We start from the raw sequence: 19,133 nt of genomic DNA, 5'->3' as shown, positions 1-19,133 counted from the left end.
GTTCAATGAGACTTAAGCAGTGTCTTGAATCAAGGCCATAGTTAACTTTACTCTAAGGGCTTGTCTATGCATGGGGTGGTTTCTGATTAATTTAATGTGTGGACACTCTTATTCTGGATTAAGAGTGTCCACACATGGAGTTAATCAGGAACAACTTCATGTGTACAGAAGCACTCACAAAACGCAAGACTCATGTGACCTTCTCTCCACATCATTGAAAGCGACAGGGAAAAAAAGAATTCACATGCACAATTGTTTTTCTAATATTGACAAAGGATTTTTGGAAGACTTTAGCAACCGCCACCCCACTTTATTTCCCAGATGACATCACAAGCAACAACAGGAGTGGGAGAAGACTCAGGTTAAAGTGCATGGAGACTTGACACATGTAAATAACGTTGTTTAAGCACAGAACTCATCTTTATTTCACATTATTTTTCAGAGTGCTGCTCACAATTTCAGGAAACTTAATTCTCAGAACAGCTTGTAACTAAAAAGGCCACAATATATAAATTCCCTGAAAATTTTCAGTAAAATCTTTCAGAAAGCCTGTATTTCATGTGGGGCTTTGGAAAATACAGGATCATACAACTCACCCAAAATGTGAGTCTGTCAACCCCCCTGTCTCTCCAGGATATAATCCACAGGTAGAAGACAGATATTAAACCAAATACAAATAAGTAATAATAAAGGTACTTGCTCTTAGTCTTACTTCTGATACAATTAAGAACCAATGACCAGAACTTCCATAAAATGGCATCTAAATATTCTAACTCCTTAGCAATAAGCCATCATTCATTTAGTTATATGGTATGTAATATGATTTATTACATGAATTACTGTTATTTGCTATAGTGTAATTTATAGGATCCAAATGCCCCTTTTAGAGGTCTTCTTTCTAAGAACCGGAGTTCTTATTGAGTGTAATTTAACTTTCTTCATCACTGCCTCATATGCTTATCACAGAGACAAAGGGTTTCCTGGAATCACTGATGAGGGACAGTTAATTTTGTTTGTCACCCAGGAAAAAAACCCTGGTAACAACAATTCATGCCTGATTAAGCAAGTTTTTCACATCTATTGCTGTCATATTTTCAAGTAACTCAGGGTTGTTGCTTTATTATTATACACTACTGGCAAAGATCAAAAATAAGCAGACTTCATGAGTTTGTTCAGTCCAGACCTAAAGTAGCTGTAATTTCTAAAAATTACATGCTCACTACGCCACAATGTGCATCACATTATCCATAAATACACGTTTAAAATAAAAAAATAAATAAAAAAAATAAAAAAAAAACCTCAAGAGCCCACATACTTGCAATAGGCTTATTGAGCTAATACTTACCTTGTAAGGTAAAATTTACAAATAGTCTTTATAAAATGTACAAGATGTTTAATTGCTTGTTCATTGTATTGGTTTCACGGATAGATTTTTAAGTTCTGTATTTTAAAAAACATTTTCCTTCCTGCCGTGACTCGGATTCGAACCGAGGTTGCTGCGGCCACAACGCAGAGTACTAACCACTATACGATCACGGCAAGCTATCAGGGAGTTGCATATTTGGCTTGCTTTTTCCCCTGTTGCAGTGTTGAAGTCAAAAGGCACAGCGCCACCTGTTGTCCATCCTACCGTTCTATAAATCAGCTAAACCACAGCTGGCTAAAATATTTGTATAAGTAATTACACGCTGCAATCTGCTCGCGTTTGCTCCTGCGCTGAATCCTACTTTCTATACTAACTTATGGCTTATCAACCTGGGGGTCATGATCACCCCCTGAGCCAGGAGTAAGTTCAGGAAGGTCATAAAAGCCCGCCCACTCTTTATGGAAATCCCACAACTTTTCTCTTTTGTAACACAGGGTCACGGGACAATACATTTATTTAGGCACAGAAACTGCGTCCATTTCTTTGTCAACAAGATGCGAAAACACATTTGCTTAACAAAAAACAAGCACCAGTCTTTTCACTATTCCACAGTGACATTCTTTTGAATGTTCTTGCCAAGAATTTTTCTTCAATAGACCATGCACTGAAATCATGCTCAAATTGCGTTTCCTGTGTGTATAGTTATTCTCTTGGAGAGGCAAGGAGATATTCAAACACCCATGCCAAGGTCACACGGGACTGCCCACGGAGTGTCTATCAATTAAAGGCAACCTTCAATTAGTGCTGAATATACTCCGGTGCATGCTGCTACTGAGCCAAACGCTGAAAACCACCTGTCGTTAGCTCGAGATCTGCAGGTCTCAGAATAATGAGCATAAACAACGCTTGGCTACCCAAAACAAAGCATAAGAGATTTTAATACATTTCTGAAATGAAGCCTCTAGCAAAATGAAGATATATGTAACGTTCTAAGTAATGGGAACAGTCTTAAAATAAGAGCTTCCTACTATCTTAAATCATATTTGAGCCTGACAAACATTACAATGTGTTATCATAATAATTCCTCTGGGAAGGTTGGACTAGAAATATCTAAGAGAATATGGGGCTGCTGGCACTGAGGATAGAATGGTGGGGGCCCAATCCATTACAGAGGTGTTGCCAAAACCTTCACTGGCAATCACAGCCGGAAGAGAAAAATCTCAGCATCGTGGGCTCTATGCAGAGCACTGAGTAGGGGGCAAAGCAGAGCATTCCTATGCCAGGGAGAGCATCCCTTACTATGCTTGGTGAGATTATATACAAATAGAACAGACATGATTTTTAACAAACAAACAAGATGAACACAAATGCGATAGCAAAAATGATGAAAATAAAGTATCAGAGGGGTAGCCGTGTGAGTCTGTATCCACAAAAACAACGATGCATCTGAAGAAGTGGGTTTTTTTACCCACAAAACCTTATGCCCAAATAAATCTGTTAGTCTTTAAGGTGCCACCGGACTCCTCATTGTTTTTATGAAAATAAAGTTACTATTACTGAAGTCTCAAATGTGAAGTTTTGTACATGCTGAATATTACAAACTCTTGTCTGCTCAGTGACCTATTAAGGATCATCGATCTTCAGCAAAGTCCTGCAAACTTTACTCAGGCATGGGGGACCATGGAAGTGTAGCCCAAGTAAGGAGAAAGATTCTAAATCCTTACAGCTTCCTAACATGCAAATACTGCTCATCATTCATCACGAATGTAAAATGGTACAACCCCCTTCTCTGTTCCCAAGACCCGCCAAATGAAAGCCTTAAACTTCAGACCTTAAAAGTTTAAACACCTTCGAACTGGAGCATTTTAATGTGGACTGAGCATGTTGCTGAGGAGAGCTGGGTTCTGGGATATGATTCAAAGCCTAATGAAGTCAACAGCAGTCTTTCCATTGATTTCAGTGGACTTTGCAATACGTCTCTAGTTCTGATTCTACCATTAACTCACAATGTGACCTTAAGCAGTCACTTAACTTGTGTCTATCTGGATAATGGGGATAATGATACCCACTTGTCAGTGAAAAGTATTTCAATATCTACAGATGAAAAGATCTAGATAAATGATAAGTATTATTACTAGTATAGTAAACAGAACTCTGCTGGAACTCAGTATGTCTGGAGTTCTGCTCACCATGCCTTCAGAGAGGAAGCCTACACCAACTTAGTGCTTATCTTAATAAAAAGAGAATTTATAATAAGCAGAAAAAATGGCTTCAGGCTATTTATTAAAAATGTAAATGAAATATTTTTAGCTGTAGTAATAGTAAAAAATATTAATTCAAATGGTTTGTAAGGGAAACATTGAAAAATATACTGAGAAACAATGCTGCTTCTGCACGGTCTACTCCTATATTCTCTTCCTTTGTTCTGTATTATTACTTAAGACATTTATATAAAAAAACAGGAACTCTTCCACCACAATTCATCTGCTTCTGTAGCATATTCCTCTTTTGAAGGCACAGGGACTAATCATTGTGTCTACTTCTAGCAACGGAAGCATAGAAGACTCATACAGGCCAGAAGTGGCTAGTCAGGAGAGGAGCATAGGCCTTATCTACAATGGAAAATTTACCCACCACTGACAACAGCATTTAAGTATGGGTTCTGAAATGGTGCTAAACATGATTTGATCTGGTCAACATTTATAGTTAAACCAGCATTCACCTCTAGTTTATCTACATCAGCAATAGCTCTCTTTTAGTGCATTGTCCCCTCTTAACCCACAGAAATCTCTGCAAGACTATCCAAGGCAGAGGAGACTCAAACGCCATATCTTCTATATTTATACATTGCCATATAGATCCATGGCACTAAACACCACAAACTATAAAAGATGTGTGCCAAATGCTTTAAGGCACAGTCCTGCATTGGGGGCAGTGTGGGGCACCCTCCTTCAGTGGTTTTTTTTAGCAGGCATTGAACCTTATACAGGCACAATACCCCCCATATTCCAGGAGAAACATGGCCATTTGCAATCAGCCTGAATGCTCCCTCTGAATTATATCCTATTATTCCTTGTACAATCATTACACCTGTGCAAAGTGCTACCAAATCTGAACTCTCCATGTGCACCATGATAGGATTTTACACCTGTGCAAATAATTACACAAGGCTCAAGTCTCCCCAGCTCCTAATCATTTTGTTAACTCCATTTTGTTCCTCCATGTTTGCAATCTTTCTAGCTGCCTAAACTGAATATAATGTTGCATATGGGTTTTCATCAGACCCATGTAGCAAAGAACTCTCTACTTTTCTGCTTAGGTTTTAATAAAAAAAAACAATAGGGTCCATATATTCAGCTACAACTTTTTTTCCTAAGTAAGTAAAACATACAAAAGAACAAAACTCACAGTTCAGCTGAAATCCCCAGAAGAGTCTGAGTTCCTATTGCCTTTTACACTTGGTGTGGTCATTGACACTTCTGTAAAGTGGGTTTCAAACACTGCCACCTGTGTTAAGTGAATGCAGAATTCTGGTTTGGGCATTTTACACCCACTTTATGCAAGGTAAAAGGCAATAAGGAAATCAGGCCTTGATTCAAGGAGGCTGTGGGCTTAATCTACACTCTGGCAAACTCCCAAATGTCTGTATAGTAAGGTAAACTACTTTCCATTATCTGATGCCTCTGGTATGCAGCTCAAATCTGCGCTAGTGTTTTTTGTTGTTAGTTTGCACTGCAAATTCATATCTCATTTGCAGTTCCAGTCATACAGAGTTTCTTTGCAGTACTGCATCCTGCCAAATTCTCCATCCCACTGTATATGCATATGGATTATTTCCCCTCATGGTTTATGAATGCTTGGGATTAGCAATAGTTATCTGCACATTTCACCAACATGTTGCATGTACACTGTTCCAGGTCACTAAAAAAGATGTTAAGAAAATCCAAGCCCTGAAGTACCCCAGTAAACATTCCCCCCAATTTAATACATTGAAGTTATTAACATCTTTCTTTCACATTCCTTCAGCCAGTTTCCAAGCCACATGTCAGTGTTTAGTATCAGGGGGTAACCGTGTTAGTCTGTATCTACAAAAACAACAAAGAGTCTGGTGGCACCTTAAAGACTAACAGATTTATTTGGGCATAAGCTTTCGTGAGTAAAAACCTCACTTCTTCGGATGCATAGACTTTCACTCTATGCATCCGAAGAAGTGAGGTTTTTACTCACGAAAGCTTATGCCCAAATAAATCTGTTAGTCTTTAAGGTGCCACCAGACTCTTTGTTGTTTATGTCAGTGTTTAGATTACACTGATATCTATATATGCAAAGAGATTTATGTGTATAGGATAGATATAGCCCCTTTCATCCAGAAAGACCTCAAATGGCTTTATAAAATTGGGTTCCACAAACACTTATTCATATGAGCAAAATAATTTTATCTGTGGACTTAGGCATTAAAATTATATACCAACTGTCCAAAGGGATCACTCCTCTTGCACGGGGGTAGAATGACTGGTATTTAATAGCACTCAGCAGCAATGCTCATTGTAGGACAGGAAATGATGAATACTGTATCGAGATGAAACTGTGGGGACCAGAGGAGGGATTTAAGTGCAGAAGACTGAATGTAATTACTTATGTTGGAATATGATCAAAACACTGGTTACTATCTCTGCTCTTACAAAATGTGCCAATGTATTTTACTGATCACAAACATTTCACATTTCATTAAAAAACATAACCCACTAATAAGATAGGTCATGGGTTCAATACTTATAAGGAAAGACTTCCATGCAAGTAATAACCCCACTTGATGTTGCTTAGCATAATTCTGTCAGATTTTGCATAATACAAAGTCATATATCTGCATGTCATTTTTTTATTCTTCCATATTGTCATCTCCATTCATTATGATGGTTTGCTGTCCCCATCCAAACATAACAGAGCAGAGGTTGGGCATGATATTTTTACCTGCCTTGCAGGGCTTGCATGGAAGAGGAGTGGAATATGCAGCAATACTGCATATCAGCACAGCTCCAAAATCTATACTTTCATTAAATGAAAAAATCTCTAGCCCTTATGATTGTGAAGAAAACCTTAAAAATATGAACCTTGCATAATTAATGCAACATTATGCCAGAGTTTTCAGAGAGCCTGAGACAATAGCTCTGAGATAGTGAATTGCCTCATTCATATCAGTGAAATATTAACTCAGATGCCCAATAATGATGCTTTAAATGTTCCAAACATTAATTATTTCACTTCTGATTAAAGCATGTAAGAAAGAAAAGGGAGGGTCATGATCTCATAATCTACTTTGAGCAACCTCTACTCTACATGTCATTTTTATGTACTTGGAAGAGCATCATCACATTTTTTTCCACACCAGTCAAGAAGACATACTTATATTTTGAAAACCTATACATTGTGAGTGGAGACTCATTTTGGCATCTCAAGTGGTTGGAGCTTAGGCTGTGGGCAGAGTTTGGAAGAGTACCTCTATCTTTATTTTTCCTTTTATCATTTCAACCTGTTCCCTCTCCATAGTCATCCTTAAAACATATGAAGGCAAAATCAAACATACTATTCACATAAAATGCATATTATGGAATTGGATATTAAAAATTAGCATTGTGACTTGCCTGAAGTGGAGCCAGAATTAGTACCTGGACCTCCCAAACAAAAACCCAAGTGACGCTTTTAGCCTATAGCCCCAGCCAGGCCAACAAGCCAGGTTGAAGCATCAACCTGAAGCTTGGGTGAGAAGAGGTGTGTGTATGTACATACAGGAGGGGGCATCAGGGCAAAGTAACTCCGCAGTGAAGACATATCCTCAGCCACATTATCAAAAAATTACAGCTGCTGGTTCCATTACAAAGTACTGTCAGGACAAAAATATTAAAATTGCAACAGTGAGGGAGGAGAGATCAAAAGTACAATGTCGGCTAAGGAGAGAAAAATAAGGAGACACCAAGAACAGTTTCAGGTAAACAGAGTCCAAAACCTGCTATCTCTAACTCAGGCAAAATTCCCATTCAAGTCCCTGGAAATTTTTTCTTGAATAAGGACAGCAAGATTTATCCCTGGGTTGGAATGTTCCTTCTTTAATTAGCCATCTCTTTTGCACTGCCAAACTATAAGAGATTCCCTATCATTCCAATACACTTACATTGTGGTGTTCATCTTGCTTATGCAGATAAATATACTGCTACAGTGTTTTTTTTTCTTAAAATTCCTTCAAGCTCTTGCCACCCTCAAGGAATAAAGGTCCCTGATGTCCTCTCCTTTGTCTAGGTTTCATTTTGAGTATTGCTTCTTTTGAATTTCCATTATCCCCTATTAATTATTGCCTCTTGTAAATCAGTATATGTTTGCATTTACTTAAAATCTAGGGGGACGTAGAAAGAACACTCACATTGTTATATAGATTGACCTTTTTTTAAATTTCAATAGACTTTTATACTGTGCACCTACTCATATGTACTGACCCAAATCTATCAAAAAATGGGCCAAATTAGGCCTATGCTCATTTTTGCTGGCACAGTCCAAAGGTGGCTGGTGCTGGCCTGGAATGGGAGGAGAGGGGTGTGTGGTTTTGCTAGCATATATGCTAATTGAGCCTGCAGATAAGTTTAAAACTGTTTGCCCCAGTGGAAATCCTGACCGATGGCAGGCAGCAATACTGAAAATGGTTGAACTGGTGGTGCAGATGGGGGAAAACTTGTTTCAGCACCACAACAGATGATCATGATGGTCCCTTCTGGCCTTAAAGTCTGAGAGAGGTATACATAGGCACAGGAACTAGGAGTGCAGGGGGTACTGCAGCACCCCCAGGTTTTGTGCAGAGTCTCAGCTGCTAGCCCTGGGCCTGGGGGCTCCACTGCTGCCATTGACCCGGGGTCCTGGCCACCGGCCCAGGACTCCGCACCTACCCCCAGCTGTGGCCCCAGCCTCAGCCCCCTTAACCCATCTGCATTCCCCATTAGAACCACAGCCCTGCTCCCAGCCCCAGGGGGCAGTGAAGGGCATGGAAAGAAGTAAGGGGGTGTATGGCACCCCACTCTGAAAACTGTTCCAGCGCCACTGGGGTTATACATTCTAGTGCACACTAGTGTATCTTGCATCCATCAGGTGAACTCTGCTGGCACACACTAAAATTTCTTTTCTGTGCATTAATGTAATTTTGTTTGAAATGGGACTACATTAGTTTGTGTTAGGGAACTTTTAGTGCATGCCAGCAGGGTCCACATGGGCCAGTTAGAGCACAACATGCTAGTGAGCAGCAGGGTCATGTGCTCCCCCCTGCCCCAACCCCAGGAGGAACTCTTCCCTCCCTATCCCCACTCCCATCCCAGCTCTGGCAGGTGCTTGCTTTTCCTCCCCTCACCCCCTACCCTGGCCCCATAGGAGGTCACTCTTCCTTCCCCCCTCCCAGGTCTGGGAGGACTTCTGTGCCCCAATGTTTATTGGGGGACATGCCCCTGCTTGCACTTCTCTTTGCGAGCACAAAATTGACACCTCTGGTGCAGCTGTTGAGTGTGACAGCCACTCTCCTTTCAGGTTAAGTGTAAAAAGCAGTTCAGCTCCTTTCTGGAATAAGATAAGTGAAACAAGGCGGCACTACCCAGAACATAGGCCACTGGCCACACTAAATAGGACTCTGAGCTACGTGGGTGGAAGGTTCTGGGGGCTAGATACTATGTGATGGATATAGATGGGTGGGTGTGGGTGTGCGTGCGAGAGAGCAACGGCAGATACACCACAAAAGGAGAAGAGAGGACAGCAAACAGGCACGAGATCAGCCCTCAGTTGCACTTTCTGTAATGGTGTGAACAGTTTGCTCTCATCTATACTAGCAGTTCAGCCATTTTCAATTCTAGATAAGGAGGTCCTATTCTTATCAGCAACAGGTCAATTTCCTGTTGTAGGTTGGGCTAAAAGATTATAGGAGTGGTTCTCAAACACTTTCATAGCATTGACCTCTTAAAGGAAAGAATGTAGACCCACTCATTTACCATTTATGATCACCTACCATTTTTATTTGCAGTGTCATTGTAACTTGTTGGTCCCTGGATATTAGAGAGACAAGGTGGATGAGGTAATATCCTTTATTGGTGAAAGAGACAAGCTTTTAAACTACACAGAGCAATTCTTTAGGTCCCACTGTGATGCTCTGGAGATCACCCAGACTAGTAAGGGTTCTGTCACCACCTGCTTTCTAACTTTGGGTGCCTAGCTGCTATGCCACAAGCAGAGCTCTGACACCAGCAGACAACCTACAAGCATTAAGATCTGAACCCTGGCTTCCACAACTCCTGGCTTACTCCTTGTAGGGTGACCTCAACAAGCCCCTCTGGTCCCGAGTCATCCCAAATCTGTCACCTTGAGTTCTTAACTAGATGCTTGGAATTTTCCCCTCTGGTTCGTCACCCCTGAAGGAGTAAAACCTGCCCCTAATAATCAGTTTACATTGGGACATACATTGGAGTGTACACCAGAGACCTGTTTGTTTTTACCCCAAACAATATTTATTTAATAGAAAAAATGATTCAAAGATGAAATAGTAGGGAAAAGCACACACATACAGGTTACACAGAAAATAAAGATGCAATCTCAGGCATTACACTTCTATAGTAGCCAAATTTACTTTTCAAATACATGTTAGAACAGTTTCCTAGTATGTCCTCTGTCCTAGAGGGGATCCAATCTTTTATGGACAGCACCCCACTTGGATGCTAACCCTTAGTTTCTGGATAGCCTTCACTTCAAGTCCTCTGCCCTTTTAACAGGGTTTGCAGGGGTTTTTCCCCTCTCTCTCTCAGACTATGGTAATTCACGGTTATGCAAAGCTCTGTGTAGCTTGAAAGCTTGTCTCCTTCACCAATAGAAATTGGTCCAATAAAACATACTACCTTACCCACCATGGGTTCTCTAACATTTTTATGGTAGCTATAGAGTATTTGCTTACATGGACAGGTAATCTCAGGAACGTAATGTTATTCTGGGAGTTGTGACATCTCACAATCTGGTGAGCGTATCAGCCACTCTCCTTTCAGGATAAATGTAAAAAAGCAGTTCAGCTCCTTTATGGGATAGCTGAAACAATAGGAGCCACTGCCCAAAACTAACATTGATCAGGAATCGGAGCTACGTGGGCAGGAGGGTTTCACTGGGGGCTGGATGCAAACACAGGGGCTAGATATTGTTTGATGGAGCTGTGTGTGTGAGAGAGAAGCTGCAAATATACCCCAGAAGTAGAAGAGAAGACAGTAAGCAAGCACCAGAGGCAGATAGAGAAGCGCTTGTACCCTTACTCTGAAAAAAAGCTAAGAGAGAACTTTGGGGCAGAAAGGGGGTTGGAACTGTGAACATAGAAACTGTCATAAGAAAACAAGAACGGCCATATTGGCTCAAACCAATGGTCCATCTAGCCCAGTATCCTGTCTTCCGACAGTGGCCGGTACCAGATGCTTCTGAGAGAATGACCAGAACAGGGCTATTATCAAGTGATCCATCCTCTTGTTATCCAGTCCCAGCTTCTGGCATTCAGAGATTTAGGGTTTAGCAGTCACATGCTTAATTCCTACTGTGTTCAGCGAACAGGACTTTATCAACATTCTGTGTAAACCAGGGGTCTCAAACTCAATTTACCTTAGGGCCAGTGCCAGACCTCAAATCCTCCCAGTGGGCCAATAATGTCACTCATGCCACCCCGGCTGACTGCCTGGTGATTAGTGATGCTGCCTCCATGGCGGACTCTGCCCGGCAACTAATGATGCTGCTTTCATGGCTGACTCTGCCCAGTATCTCTGTCCCTCTCCCCCAGCCAATGGGAGCTGTGAGGGGTGGGGGGGAGGGGCAGTGCCTGCAGCAGACAGAGCCGGCAGCGTGGCTGCATGGGTCTCTCCTGCCTGCTCCCTGCGCCCCCCCCCCCCACCACCACCACCCCGGGCCTGCAGCCACGAGGGTCAGATGAAAGAACTTTTTAAAAAGTTTCCGCGGGCCGCAGATGGCCGATTAGCCAGGATTTTGAGACCCCTGGTGTAAACAAACAGGATTGTATCAAAGAAATACCTGGTCCCATCATCATTTGTCCTTGTAACAGAAACAATCTGCAAGACTCCAAATATTGGTTAACCGTTCAAAAGGGGTAACAATATTTCAGTATTTCTAGATGCATTTAATATGTGATTTGTCCTGTATGCAAAAAAGTTCACACTATTTTCCCTTGTTTTCTCCTCCCATCTCTTCTGTTCCTCTCTTCCCTGCTTGGGCCTTCATATGCTTCCTGGCTCCCTTATTCCCTTGAGAATCCTTTCCCACTCTTATGCCTTGTTTTAATGAAAAAAATGTTACTGATGTTACTTTGTTTCCTTATTGACTAAAGTTAAATCAAAAAAGGCACTTTTAAGCCAAAATAAGAGCATCCACACAAGGGCATTGCTAAACTGATTTAGTAAAATCATTACAATTTTCTTGTGTGGGCAAGTCCTAAATTCCTTTCCTGCTATTAACAAAAGTGGCCCATATCACTCTCCACCTATGTAGCAGTAGTCCCTAATGGAGGTGACTTAACAGCTTCTCCTCCTCATTTCCAGATGCTTTGAAGCCAGAAATTAGGAGGAGAAGCTAGCATCATGTGATTTGTCAGGCCTCCAAAGACCCAGCAAGTGCTCCATGGGCCTGAGAACCCCAGTATTACATGTAGGTCATAATAGTTTTAACAAAAATCTGTAATCAGATTTAATTTTTCATGTTTGTCCTTTTATTATATATTTGCCCTTGTAAAGATTCAATAATCATGGGAAGATGCATCTGACAAAGTGGGTATTCACCCACGAAAGCTTATGCTCCAGTACGTCTGTTAGTCTTTAAGGTGCCACAGGACTCTGTTGCTTTTTACAGATCGAGACTAACCTGGCTACTCCTCTGATACATGGGAAGATGATTAATCATAAAAGGCTTTAATCTTTCATACATTTTAAATTGTCATAGCAGACATTAAGCAAATGTCAGTTATAAGAATTCAATTATTTCCTTTTAAAATGTATTGGATTATTTTAGTGCACGTGCAGGACTAAAAGCAACAGATAGAGCCATTGATGGAGTACTGCAGACAGCAGTGTGGGAGCAAACTAGATCCACACAGCTTGACCAATGCACTGCAATCCTGTTCTGAAAAATCTCTTCTATTTTCTGTTCCTGAGACTGCCTACGATGCTGATTGGTACCAAACTACACTGTTGTTTTGGAATGTGAATAAAGAGATTACAGTATTGCCAACCGCAAATGTTCAAAAATCATCAGCCAGTCCTTAAACAAACAAACAACAAAAACAAACAAACAAACCACCCACACAAGACCGGTTTTTAAGATCATGAGATTAAAAAAAATAAAATGCTGGGTTCATTTTGTCTCCTGTTTTCTAAGCCTTTAGGGAGCTTTCAAGTCATGTTTTGAAGCATTTCTCTGCAACTACGAGGGCTAGAAAGAAACTTACTTTTTTAAAAATGAGATTCTTACGTAAGCATATGTTCAATAAGGGGGCCTTCAATAGAAACACCAAATAGTGCCAGGTTCGTGACAAAATAATGAGAATTGGCAACAATGGGACTAAGAGAAAGCCTCCAATTACCCCCCCCCCCCCAAATGAGAGACCTAAAGAGGATTTGGATTTGAAAATAAGACTCCAAGGTTGACCCTTAATGTTTTCCTTCTTTTTGTATTATAGTTTAAGGATTTCTAGCAAAATAAATTATTCTCAGGAAAATAATCTTACAGTAGCCTAAGACATATAAAGTTAAACAGAAACAGTAAAACCAGGAATATTTTTCTTTTTAATGGTTGATCTTGTAAAGTTTCAATATCTGAGTTTTCCTCAGGGAAGGCAAAGTGTATTTGATTTTATTGACTTAATATCATGTCTTTTTTTTTGTTTTGTTCAAAATATACTTTCCACCATAAATAAAATAAAATGCAGAATTGGCAAGATTATTAAAAACATCAGTTCACCTATCAGAGAATGCCCTAAGAATGTTTCTAAGTACTACCTTGTGGTACTGGCCAGGCTTCATTGATTTAAGGTATGAAATATATTATCCAATCTTTAATTGCATTGTGTCTCTCTGCATACACTTTAAAGCCTTTTATTGTATTTCCGCTCAGAGATCTGAGTCCCGAACTTCTCATTTCAAAAGTATCCCCACCAAAAAATCATCCAAATATTTTCCACATAACATATCCTAAAGGTTTTCTTGTGCTGTGTTCAACTTTGAACGCTGAAGCTAGTTTTTAATGTTGTTTGAAGATCAAACGAGGTTTAACCAGCCATACTAGATACAGAGGCTTTATCTGCAACCACACTATGATGTGCCTTTAATACCTTTCAGTAACATAAGTGCTTACATCCTAATAGGTTTTTAGCTTAAGATCTAATCATCCACTCTTGAATTAAGATGCTTGAATGAAGCCAACTCATTTGGAACTAAGCACTTTAATGTCAACAGAGACATATGGTATTGAGACTGAATTACAAAGGATCTCTTCTGAGCCATCTATTACGGAAGCAAGACTAAGACTCCAGCATTATTATTAGTTTACTCATTTATTTGCTAGCAAATAATTGAGAGTAAGATCTTCAGAAAGTGGCAATGGTCTAATAATTACAATCTGGTGGTATAGTACATTCCCGTATGCATTGGATTAAATCTCCCCTTCCATATTTTATTCCTCCTAAGGCATGTCTACACTACCCCCCGGATCGGCGGGCAGTGATCAATCCAGCGGGGTGGGGGGGGGAGAGAAGGGGTGAGAGGGAGGCGATTTATCGCATCTAGTCTAGACGCAATAAATCGATCTCTGAGCGCTCTCCCGTCGACTCCTGTACTCCACTGCCTCGATGCGCAGGCAGAGTTGACAAGAGAGCAGCAGCAGCCGACTCACTGCAGTGAAGACACCACGGTAAGTCGATCTAAGTGCATCGACTTCAGCTATATCATTCACGTAGCTGAAGTTGCGGAACTTAGATCCATCTCCCCTCCAGTGTAGACCAGCCCTATGCTGCTCCGTAAATACAACTTTTTGTAAACAGAAACATTAAAAAAAATGCAGTGCTACTTCGATTACCTGAATCTCACTTATTCAAAACTCTAAGGTATCAGAAATAAGGTCCTGGCCTCTAACATCTATTATTTACACTAAAAAGTTCATTGATTATCCAAAATTATTCAATGATCTCCATTGCTCTCAAATAATTGAGGCTATATAAAACCTCTTCCTTTAAGATGGTGTTAATGCCAATGCCACCAATTGACAAAACCCAGGGAATTTAAAGTTAAGATTGAATATCCATTGAGCAGCTCAGCTGGTGCTCTGCAACCTAGAAGGGAGGCCTCCCTCCCCTACCAACTACTATAGAACTTCTATGCAAAACCCATTTACATGGGCTTTATGCTAGAGAGAAGATTTTGGCCATCCTTAGAGTAAATATTGCAAAAAAGTTACACAAAAAAAATTAAAAAGGTTATAGTGTCTCCATTATAAATAGCAGTAACAGTCTTTTTAATGTTAGAATCTACATTATGAACATACGAGGAACTGGAAAATATCAGTCTAGCTACCACCTCTCAGAGAGCTGGATTACCTACATCGACAGAAAAACTCCTTCCATCTACGTAGGGAGCATCTACTTTACAGCAGCTTATCTGCAGCACCATAGCTGTGCCATCACAGCCGCTGTAATATAGACATACCCTTAGGCTGGATCCTTAAGGGTGTTTGTTATTTAATTCCCACTGAAAATCTGTGGGAGTTGGGTGTCTAAATGCCTCATATTGTTTCAAGGCAAATTGCACACACAAACATCCTGGGCTGGAATTTGGCATTTCGCATGTTTCTAGAGAAGAATAGACTTCTGCATGAGGGACAAGATGGATTGGCCTAAAATGCGGCATAACATCATATGATATGGGAGCTAATTTTCATGTATTCGTCTTCCATGAAGAACTTGGGAGGCTTTTTATGCAATTCACCACTGAGGAGCTATATTCTTTGTTTTAGTGGTTCCTCAGAGAGCTGATCTTTACTTTAGATAGGTAGCTTGCAACCTAACCTACATCTGTCAACTTCTAGGGCTTTTTGGGTCACCACACCACAGATCTATTGTGCTGACCTTTGATGATTTTCCAAGGTCAATAATAGATTTCAGGACAGACACCTCTGACAGTTTTTGCCTCCACAATGCAGTGTGTACTGCTGTGAATATGACTATATCCCTTCATTTTTGGATTTATTTTATTTAATTTTTCCCAGAAATATACCAGTGTTTATTACTACAACAACAAAAACAGGTGAAAATCAGTGGAAAAAATATTAATAATTTTTCTGGGTAAATATTGGGGTTCATTTTGGTGGACAGAAGGACAAAGGACAAAAGTATACAGTAGATTAATGCTTTGGTTAATGGCATTCAATGTCATTTGCTGCAGAACTAAAACAGAACTCAAAACACGTCACCTCTGAGTTTAAGGAAACAATATACATCTAATCCCCAAATAAAACTTTTCTTTTGAATAAACAGTAGGGCTGTCAAACGATTAAAACAATCATGATTAATCACAATTTTAATCACACTGTTAAACAATAATAGCATTCCAATTTAAATTTATTATAAATATTTCTGGACGCTTTTCTACATTTTTAAATATATTAATTTGCATTACAACACAGAATACGAAGTGTAGAGAGCTCACTTTGCAAATATTTGTAATAAAAAATAATATACTGTAAAAAAGAAAAGTGCAATCTACAAGTCGAAGCATAAAGGGGCATATGAATGTTTAGCCTATCTGGCATGTAAATACCTTGCAACACCAGCTAAAACAGTTCCATACGAATGCCTGTTCTCAAATTCAGGTGACATTGTAAATAAGTAGTGGGCAGCATTATCTTCCATAAATGTAAACACACTTGTGTGATTGGTTGAACAAGAAGTAGGACTTGTAGGCTTTAAAGTTTTACATTGTTTTGTTTGAGTGCAGTTATGTTCAAAAAATAATTCTACATTTGTAAGAATACTTTGTATTCTGTTTTGTAATTGAATTCAATACATTTGAAAATGTAGAAAACCATCCAAATATTTATAATAAATTTAAATTGGTCTTAACAGTAAAATCAAAACAGATTAGTCATGAATATTTTTTTTAATCAAGTTAATTTGTTTTGAGTTAATCACTTGAGTTAACTGATTAATCAACAGCCTTAACAAATGGTTCATTGTTGTAGACTTAGAGCTATTAGCCTATAAATATTTACATTTAATAATTGGGCCACACCATTTGCAGCGTGCCGGGACACAGCTGTGGCCCATGTGACAACCTCAGGGCCATACAGGTAGTATTGGATGCGGCCCACAGTGGTAAATAGGCTGAGAACTTCATCCTTTTCTCCTCTTTTTGTTTTATTTAAACTTTTGAATACTTCTTCGTGTTCTGAAACTTATTCTGATACAGATTTTCCTTTTCTTCCCATTTGAGTGTGTCAGATCTTTAAAGAGTTATCTGGTAACAGCTTGAAATGTATACATGGTGGGCATGAGATTCATCAATATGTTCAGTTGTGCACACACTTCAGAGCCTGCATCTTCTAGACTTAATACATAGCCTTACTTCAACAGGCAGTTTTGCATATACAGACAGACTAATGTATTATCATAATACATATAGCTCATGCAATGTATTGTATTTTCCAAATAAAACATGTTATTTTTTCTATATTGGAATGATACAAAAGTAGGGTGAAAATTGGAAAAAAAACGAATAATACTCTTTGTAAAACCTGGGATTTTTTTTTGTAAAAATCGGTTTAAACTGAAAACGAAGGTGCTTAAGTACATAGTATCTGGGCATATCTGAAGAATGCATGTGAAGTAACAATGTAACCAGGTAAGAATGTGGGTGGGTGGGGAATGTTAGAATTATACTCAAGCTCCACCCAACGTTCTCCCAATCTCAAAGTAGCCAAAGACTTCTGCTAAAATGCAGGACTGAATTGATTATTTAGTCTGGCATTTGAATTGTCATTATTAAGCTTCAGTGTTCGTGCATTCACACATTAATAGGAATGAAGGCTGCTCACACCTCTCAGAGCTATTGTTCCAGACTCCTTGTCTGCATACAGTACTGCATCAGCTAATTTGGAAGTTCTTCTTCAGACCCATAAAGACTGGACTTTAAAAAAAATAACAAATAAAAAAAAGGGATGAGAGTTCAAATTCTGTATCATCTTAATGTGACCCATGCACTTGAGCTCTCTCTCTTAGGGTACATCTACACTACAGCGGGGAGTCGATTTAAGATACGCAAATTCAGCTACGTGAATAGCGTAGCTGAATTCGACGTATTACAGCCGACTTACCCCGTTGTGAGGACGGCGGCAAAATCGACTTCTGCCGCTTTTTGTCGGCGGCGCTTACTACCACCTCCGCTGGTGGAGTTAGAGCGCCGATTCGGGGATCGATTGTCGCGTCCCGACGGGACGCGATAAATCGATCCCCGAGAGGTCGATTTCTACCCGCCGATTCAGGCGGGTAGTATAGACCAGGCCTTACTTAAATCATGAGCCATTGGCACTAAATTTATGCATGCACATGGAGGCTTCAAAGGGACTGAAATAAGGTGGGGAGAATGAAAGAAAGGCAGTGAAGATTGTAAGAAGATAGGAGAAACATGTTTTTCAGATACTTCCTTTAAAGAGAAAATTGAGGCCTGGATCCTGAAAGCAGATCTGGGCAGGTGAAATCCAGCATCTCTGACAGGCCTCTACCCTTCTGCACACAGCCTTTTACCTACACTAGCAGGGGATGTTTGCTGTAGCAGTTGTTTGTACTGGAGGAGGGTCGTTTGGTAAAGGGCTGAATGGAGCAGGGTGATTAAAGGGGATGATGGAAGGCTGGCATCCTAAGCAGGGCAGCGTTAAGGTTGCAGTGCATGGGCTCTGGTATACAGTAGGTCTGGTAATGATGAGGTATGTCTTTTTGAGTGATGGAGCACAGGGCAAGTAGGTGGCTTTACATTTTGTTGCTTTTGTGGGCTTGTGACAGGAATGTTGTTTGCACAGAAACTAACTGCTTCACAATAACGTTTTTATGAACTAGTTTTCTAGATGTTAGTTTATGCTCAATTTGGCTTAGGGTTGGCTAAGGGGAGGGAGCAGACTTGTGAAGATAGTAGCAGTTGTGCATGAGCCCTTACATGTCAGCTGCCATGCATCAGTCCTTCCCTGCTAGAGGATAAAATCTGATAGAAAAGAGAAGCTTCTGATAAAGAAAGTTTCAGGTGCACCTGGCCCCCATCAATCAGTCTGGTTTGTGTATGCCAAGCCCCATCAACCAAGGATGTTTGTGTACATATAGTGTAAACTTTCAGGTTTACCATGATGAATAATGCCTACAAATGACCCTAAATCCACCACTCAAAGAAAACAAAAACTACCTGTTGCACCAGACCTACTCAGAATTCACCTCTCTATACAGTATTGTGTAGATATCTTTTTTTTTTTAATCTATTGGTTAACAATGAAAAGCAGGACTGACAAGGAAAAGTTTCAGCCACAGCTCAATTTTGAAGACTACCTATTAAAAGTGAATTAACAGAAGCCAACGAAAATCAACATTCAAAATTCACTTGACATACAATGCATGCTGATTGGCTACCTACTTTTAAAGCAAAACAGAAAAATATGCCCCATTTTCCAGCACATTTGAGAACAG

General features: G+C 40.0%; 1 non-coding gene across 1 annotated transcript; it reads right to left on the bottom strand.

The window, feature by feature from the left end:
- Positions 1-1,467: 1,467 nt before the first annotated feature.
- On the bottom strand, positions 1,468-1,539 carry TRNAH-GUG. The gene has a single exon. It is a non-coding gene; the product is annotated as a tRNA-His (tRNA).
- Between the last annotated feature and the right edge of the window lie 17,594 nt (positions 1,540-19,133).

Source organism: Trachemys scripta, chromosome 6 (genome assembly GCF_013100865.1).
Source record: "Trachemys scripta elegans isolate TJP31775 chromosome 6, CAS_Tse_1.0, whole genome shotgun sequence".
In the NCBI taxonomy this organism is placed as follows: domain Eukaryota; kingdom Metazoa; phylum Chordata; order Testudines; family Emydidae; genus Trachemys; species Trachemys scripta.
Note: the sequence above shows the minus strand (reverse complement) of the source record. Positions and strands in the feature narration are given on the sequence as shown.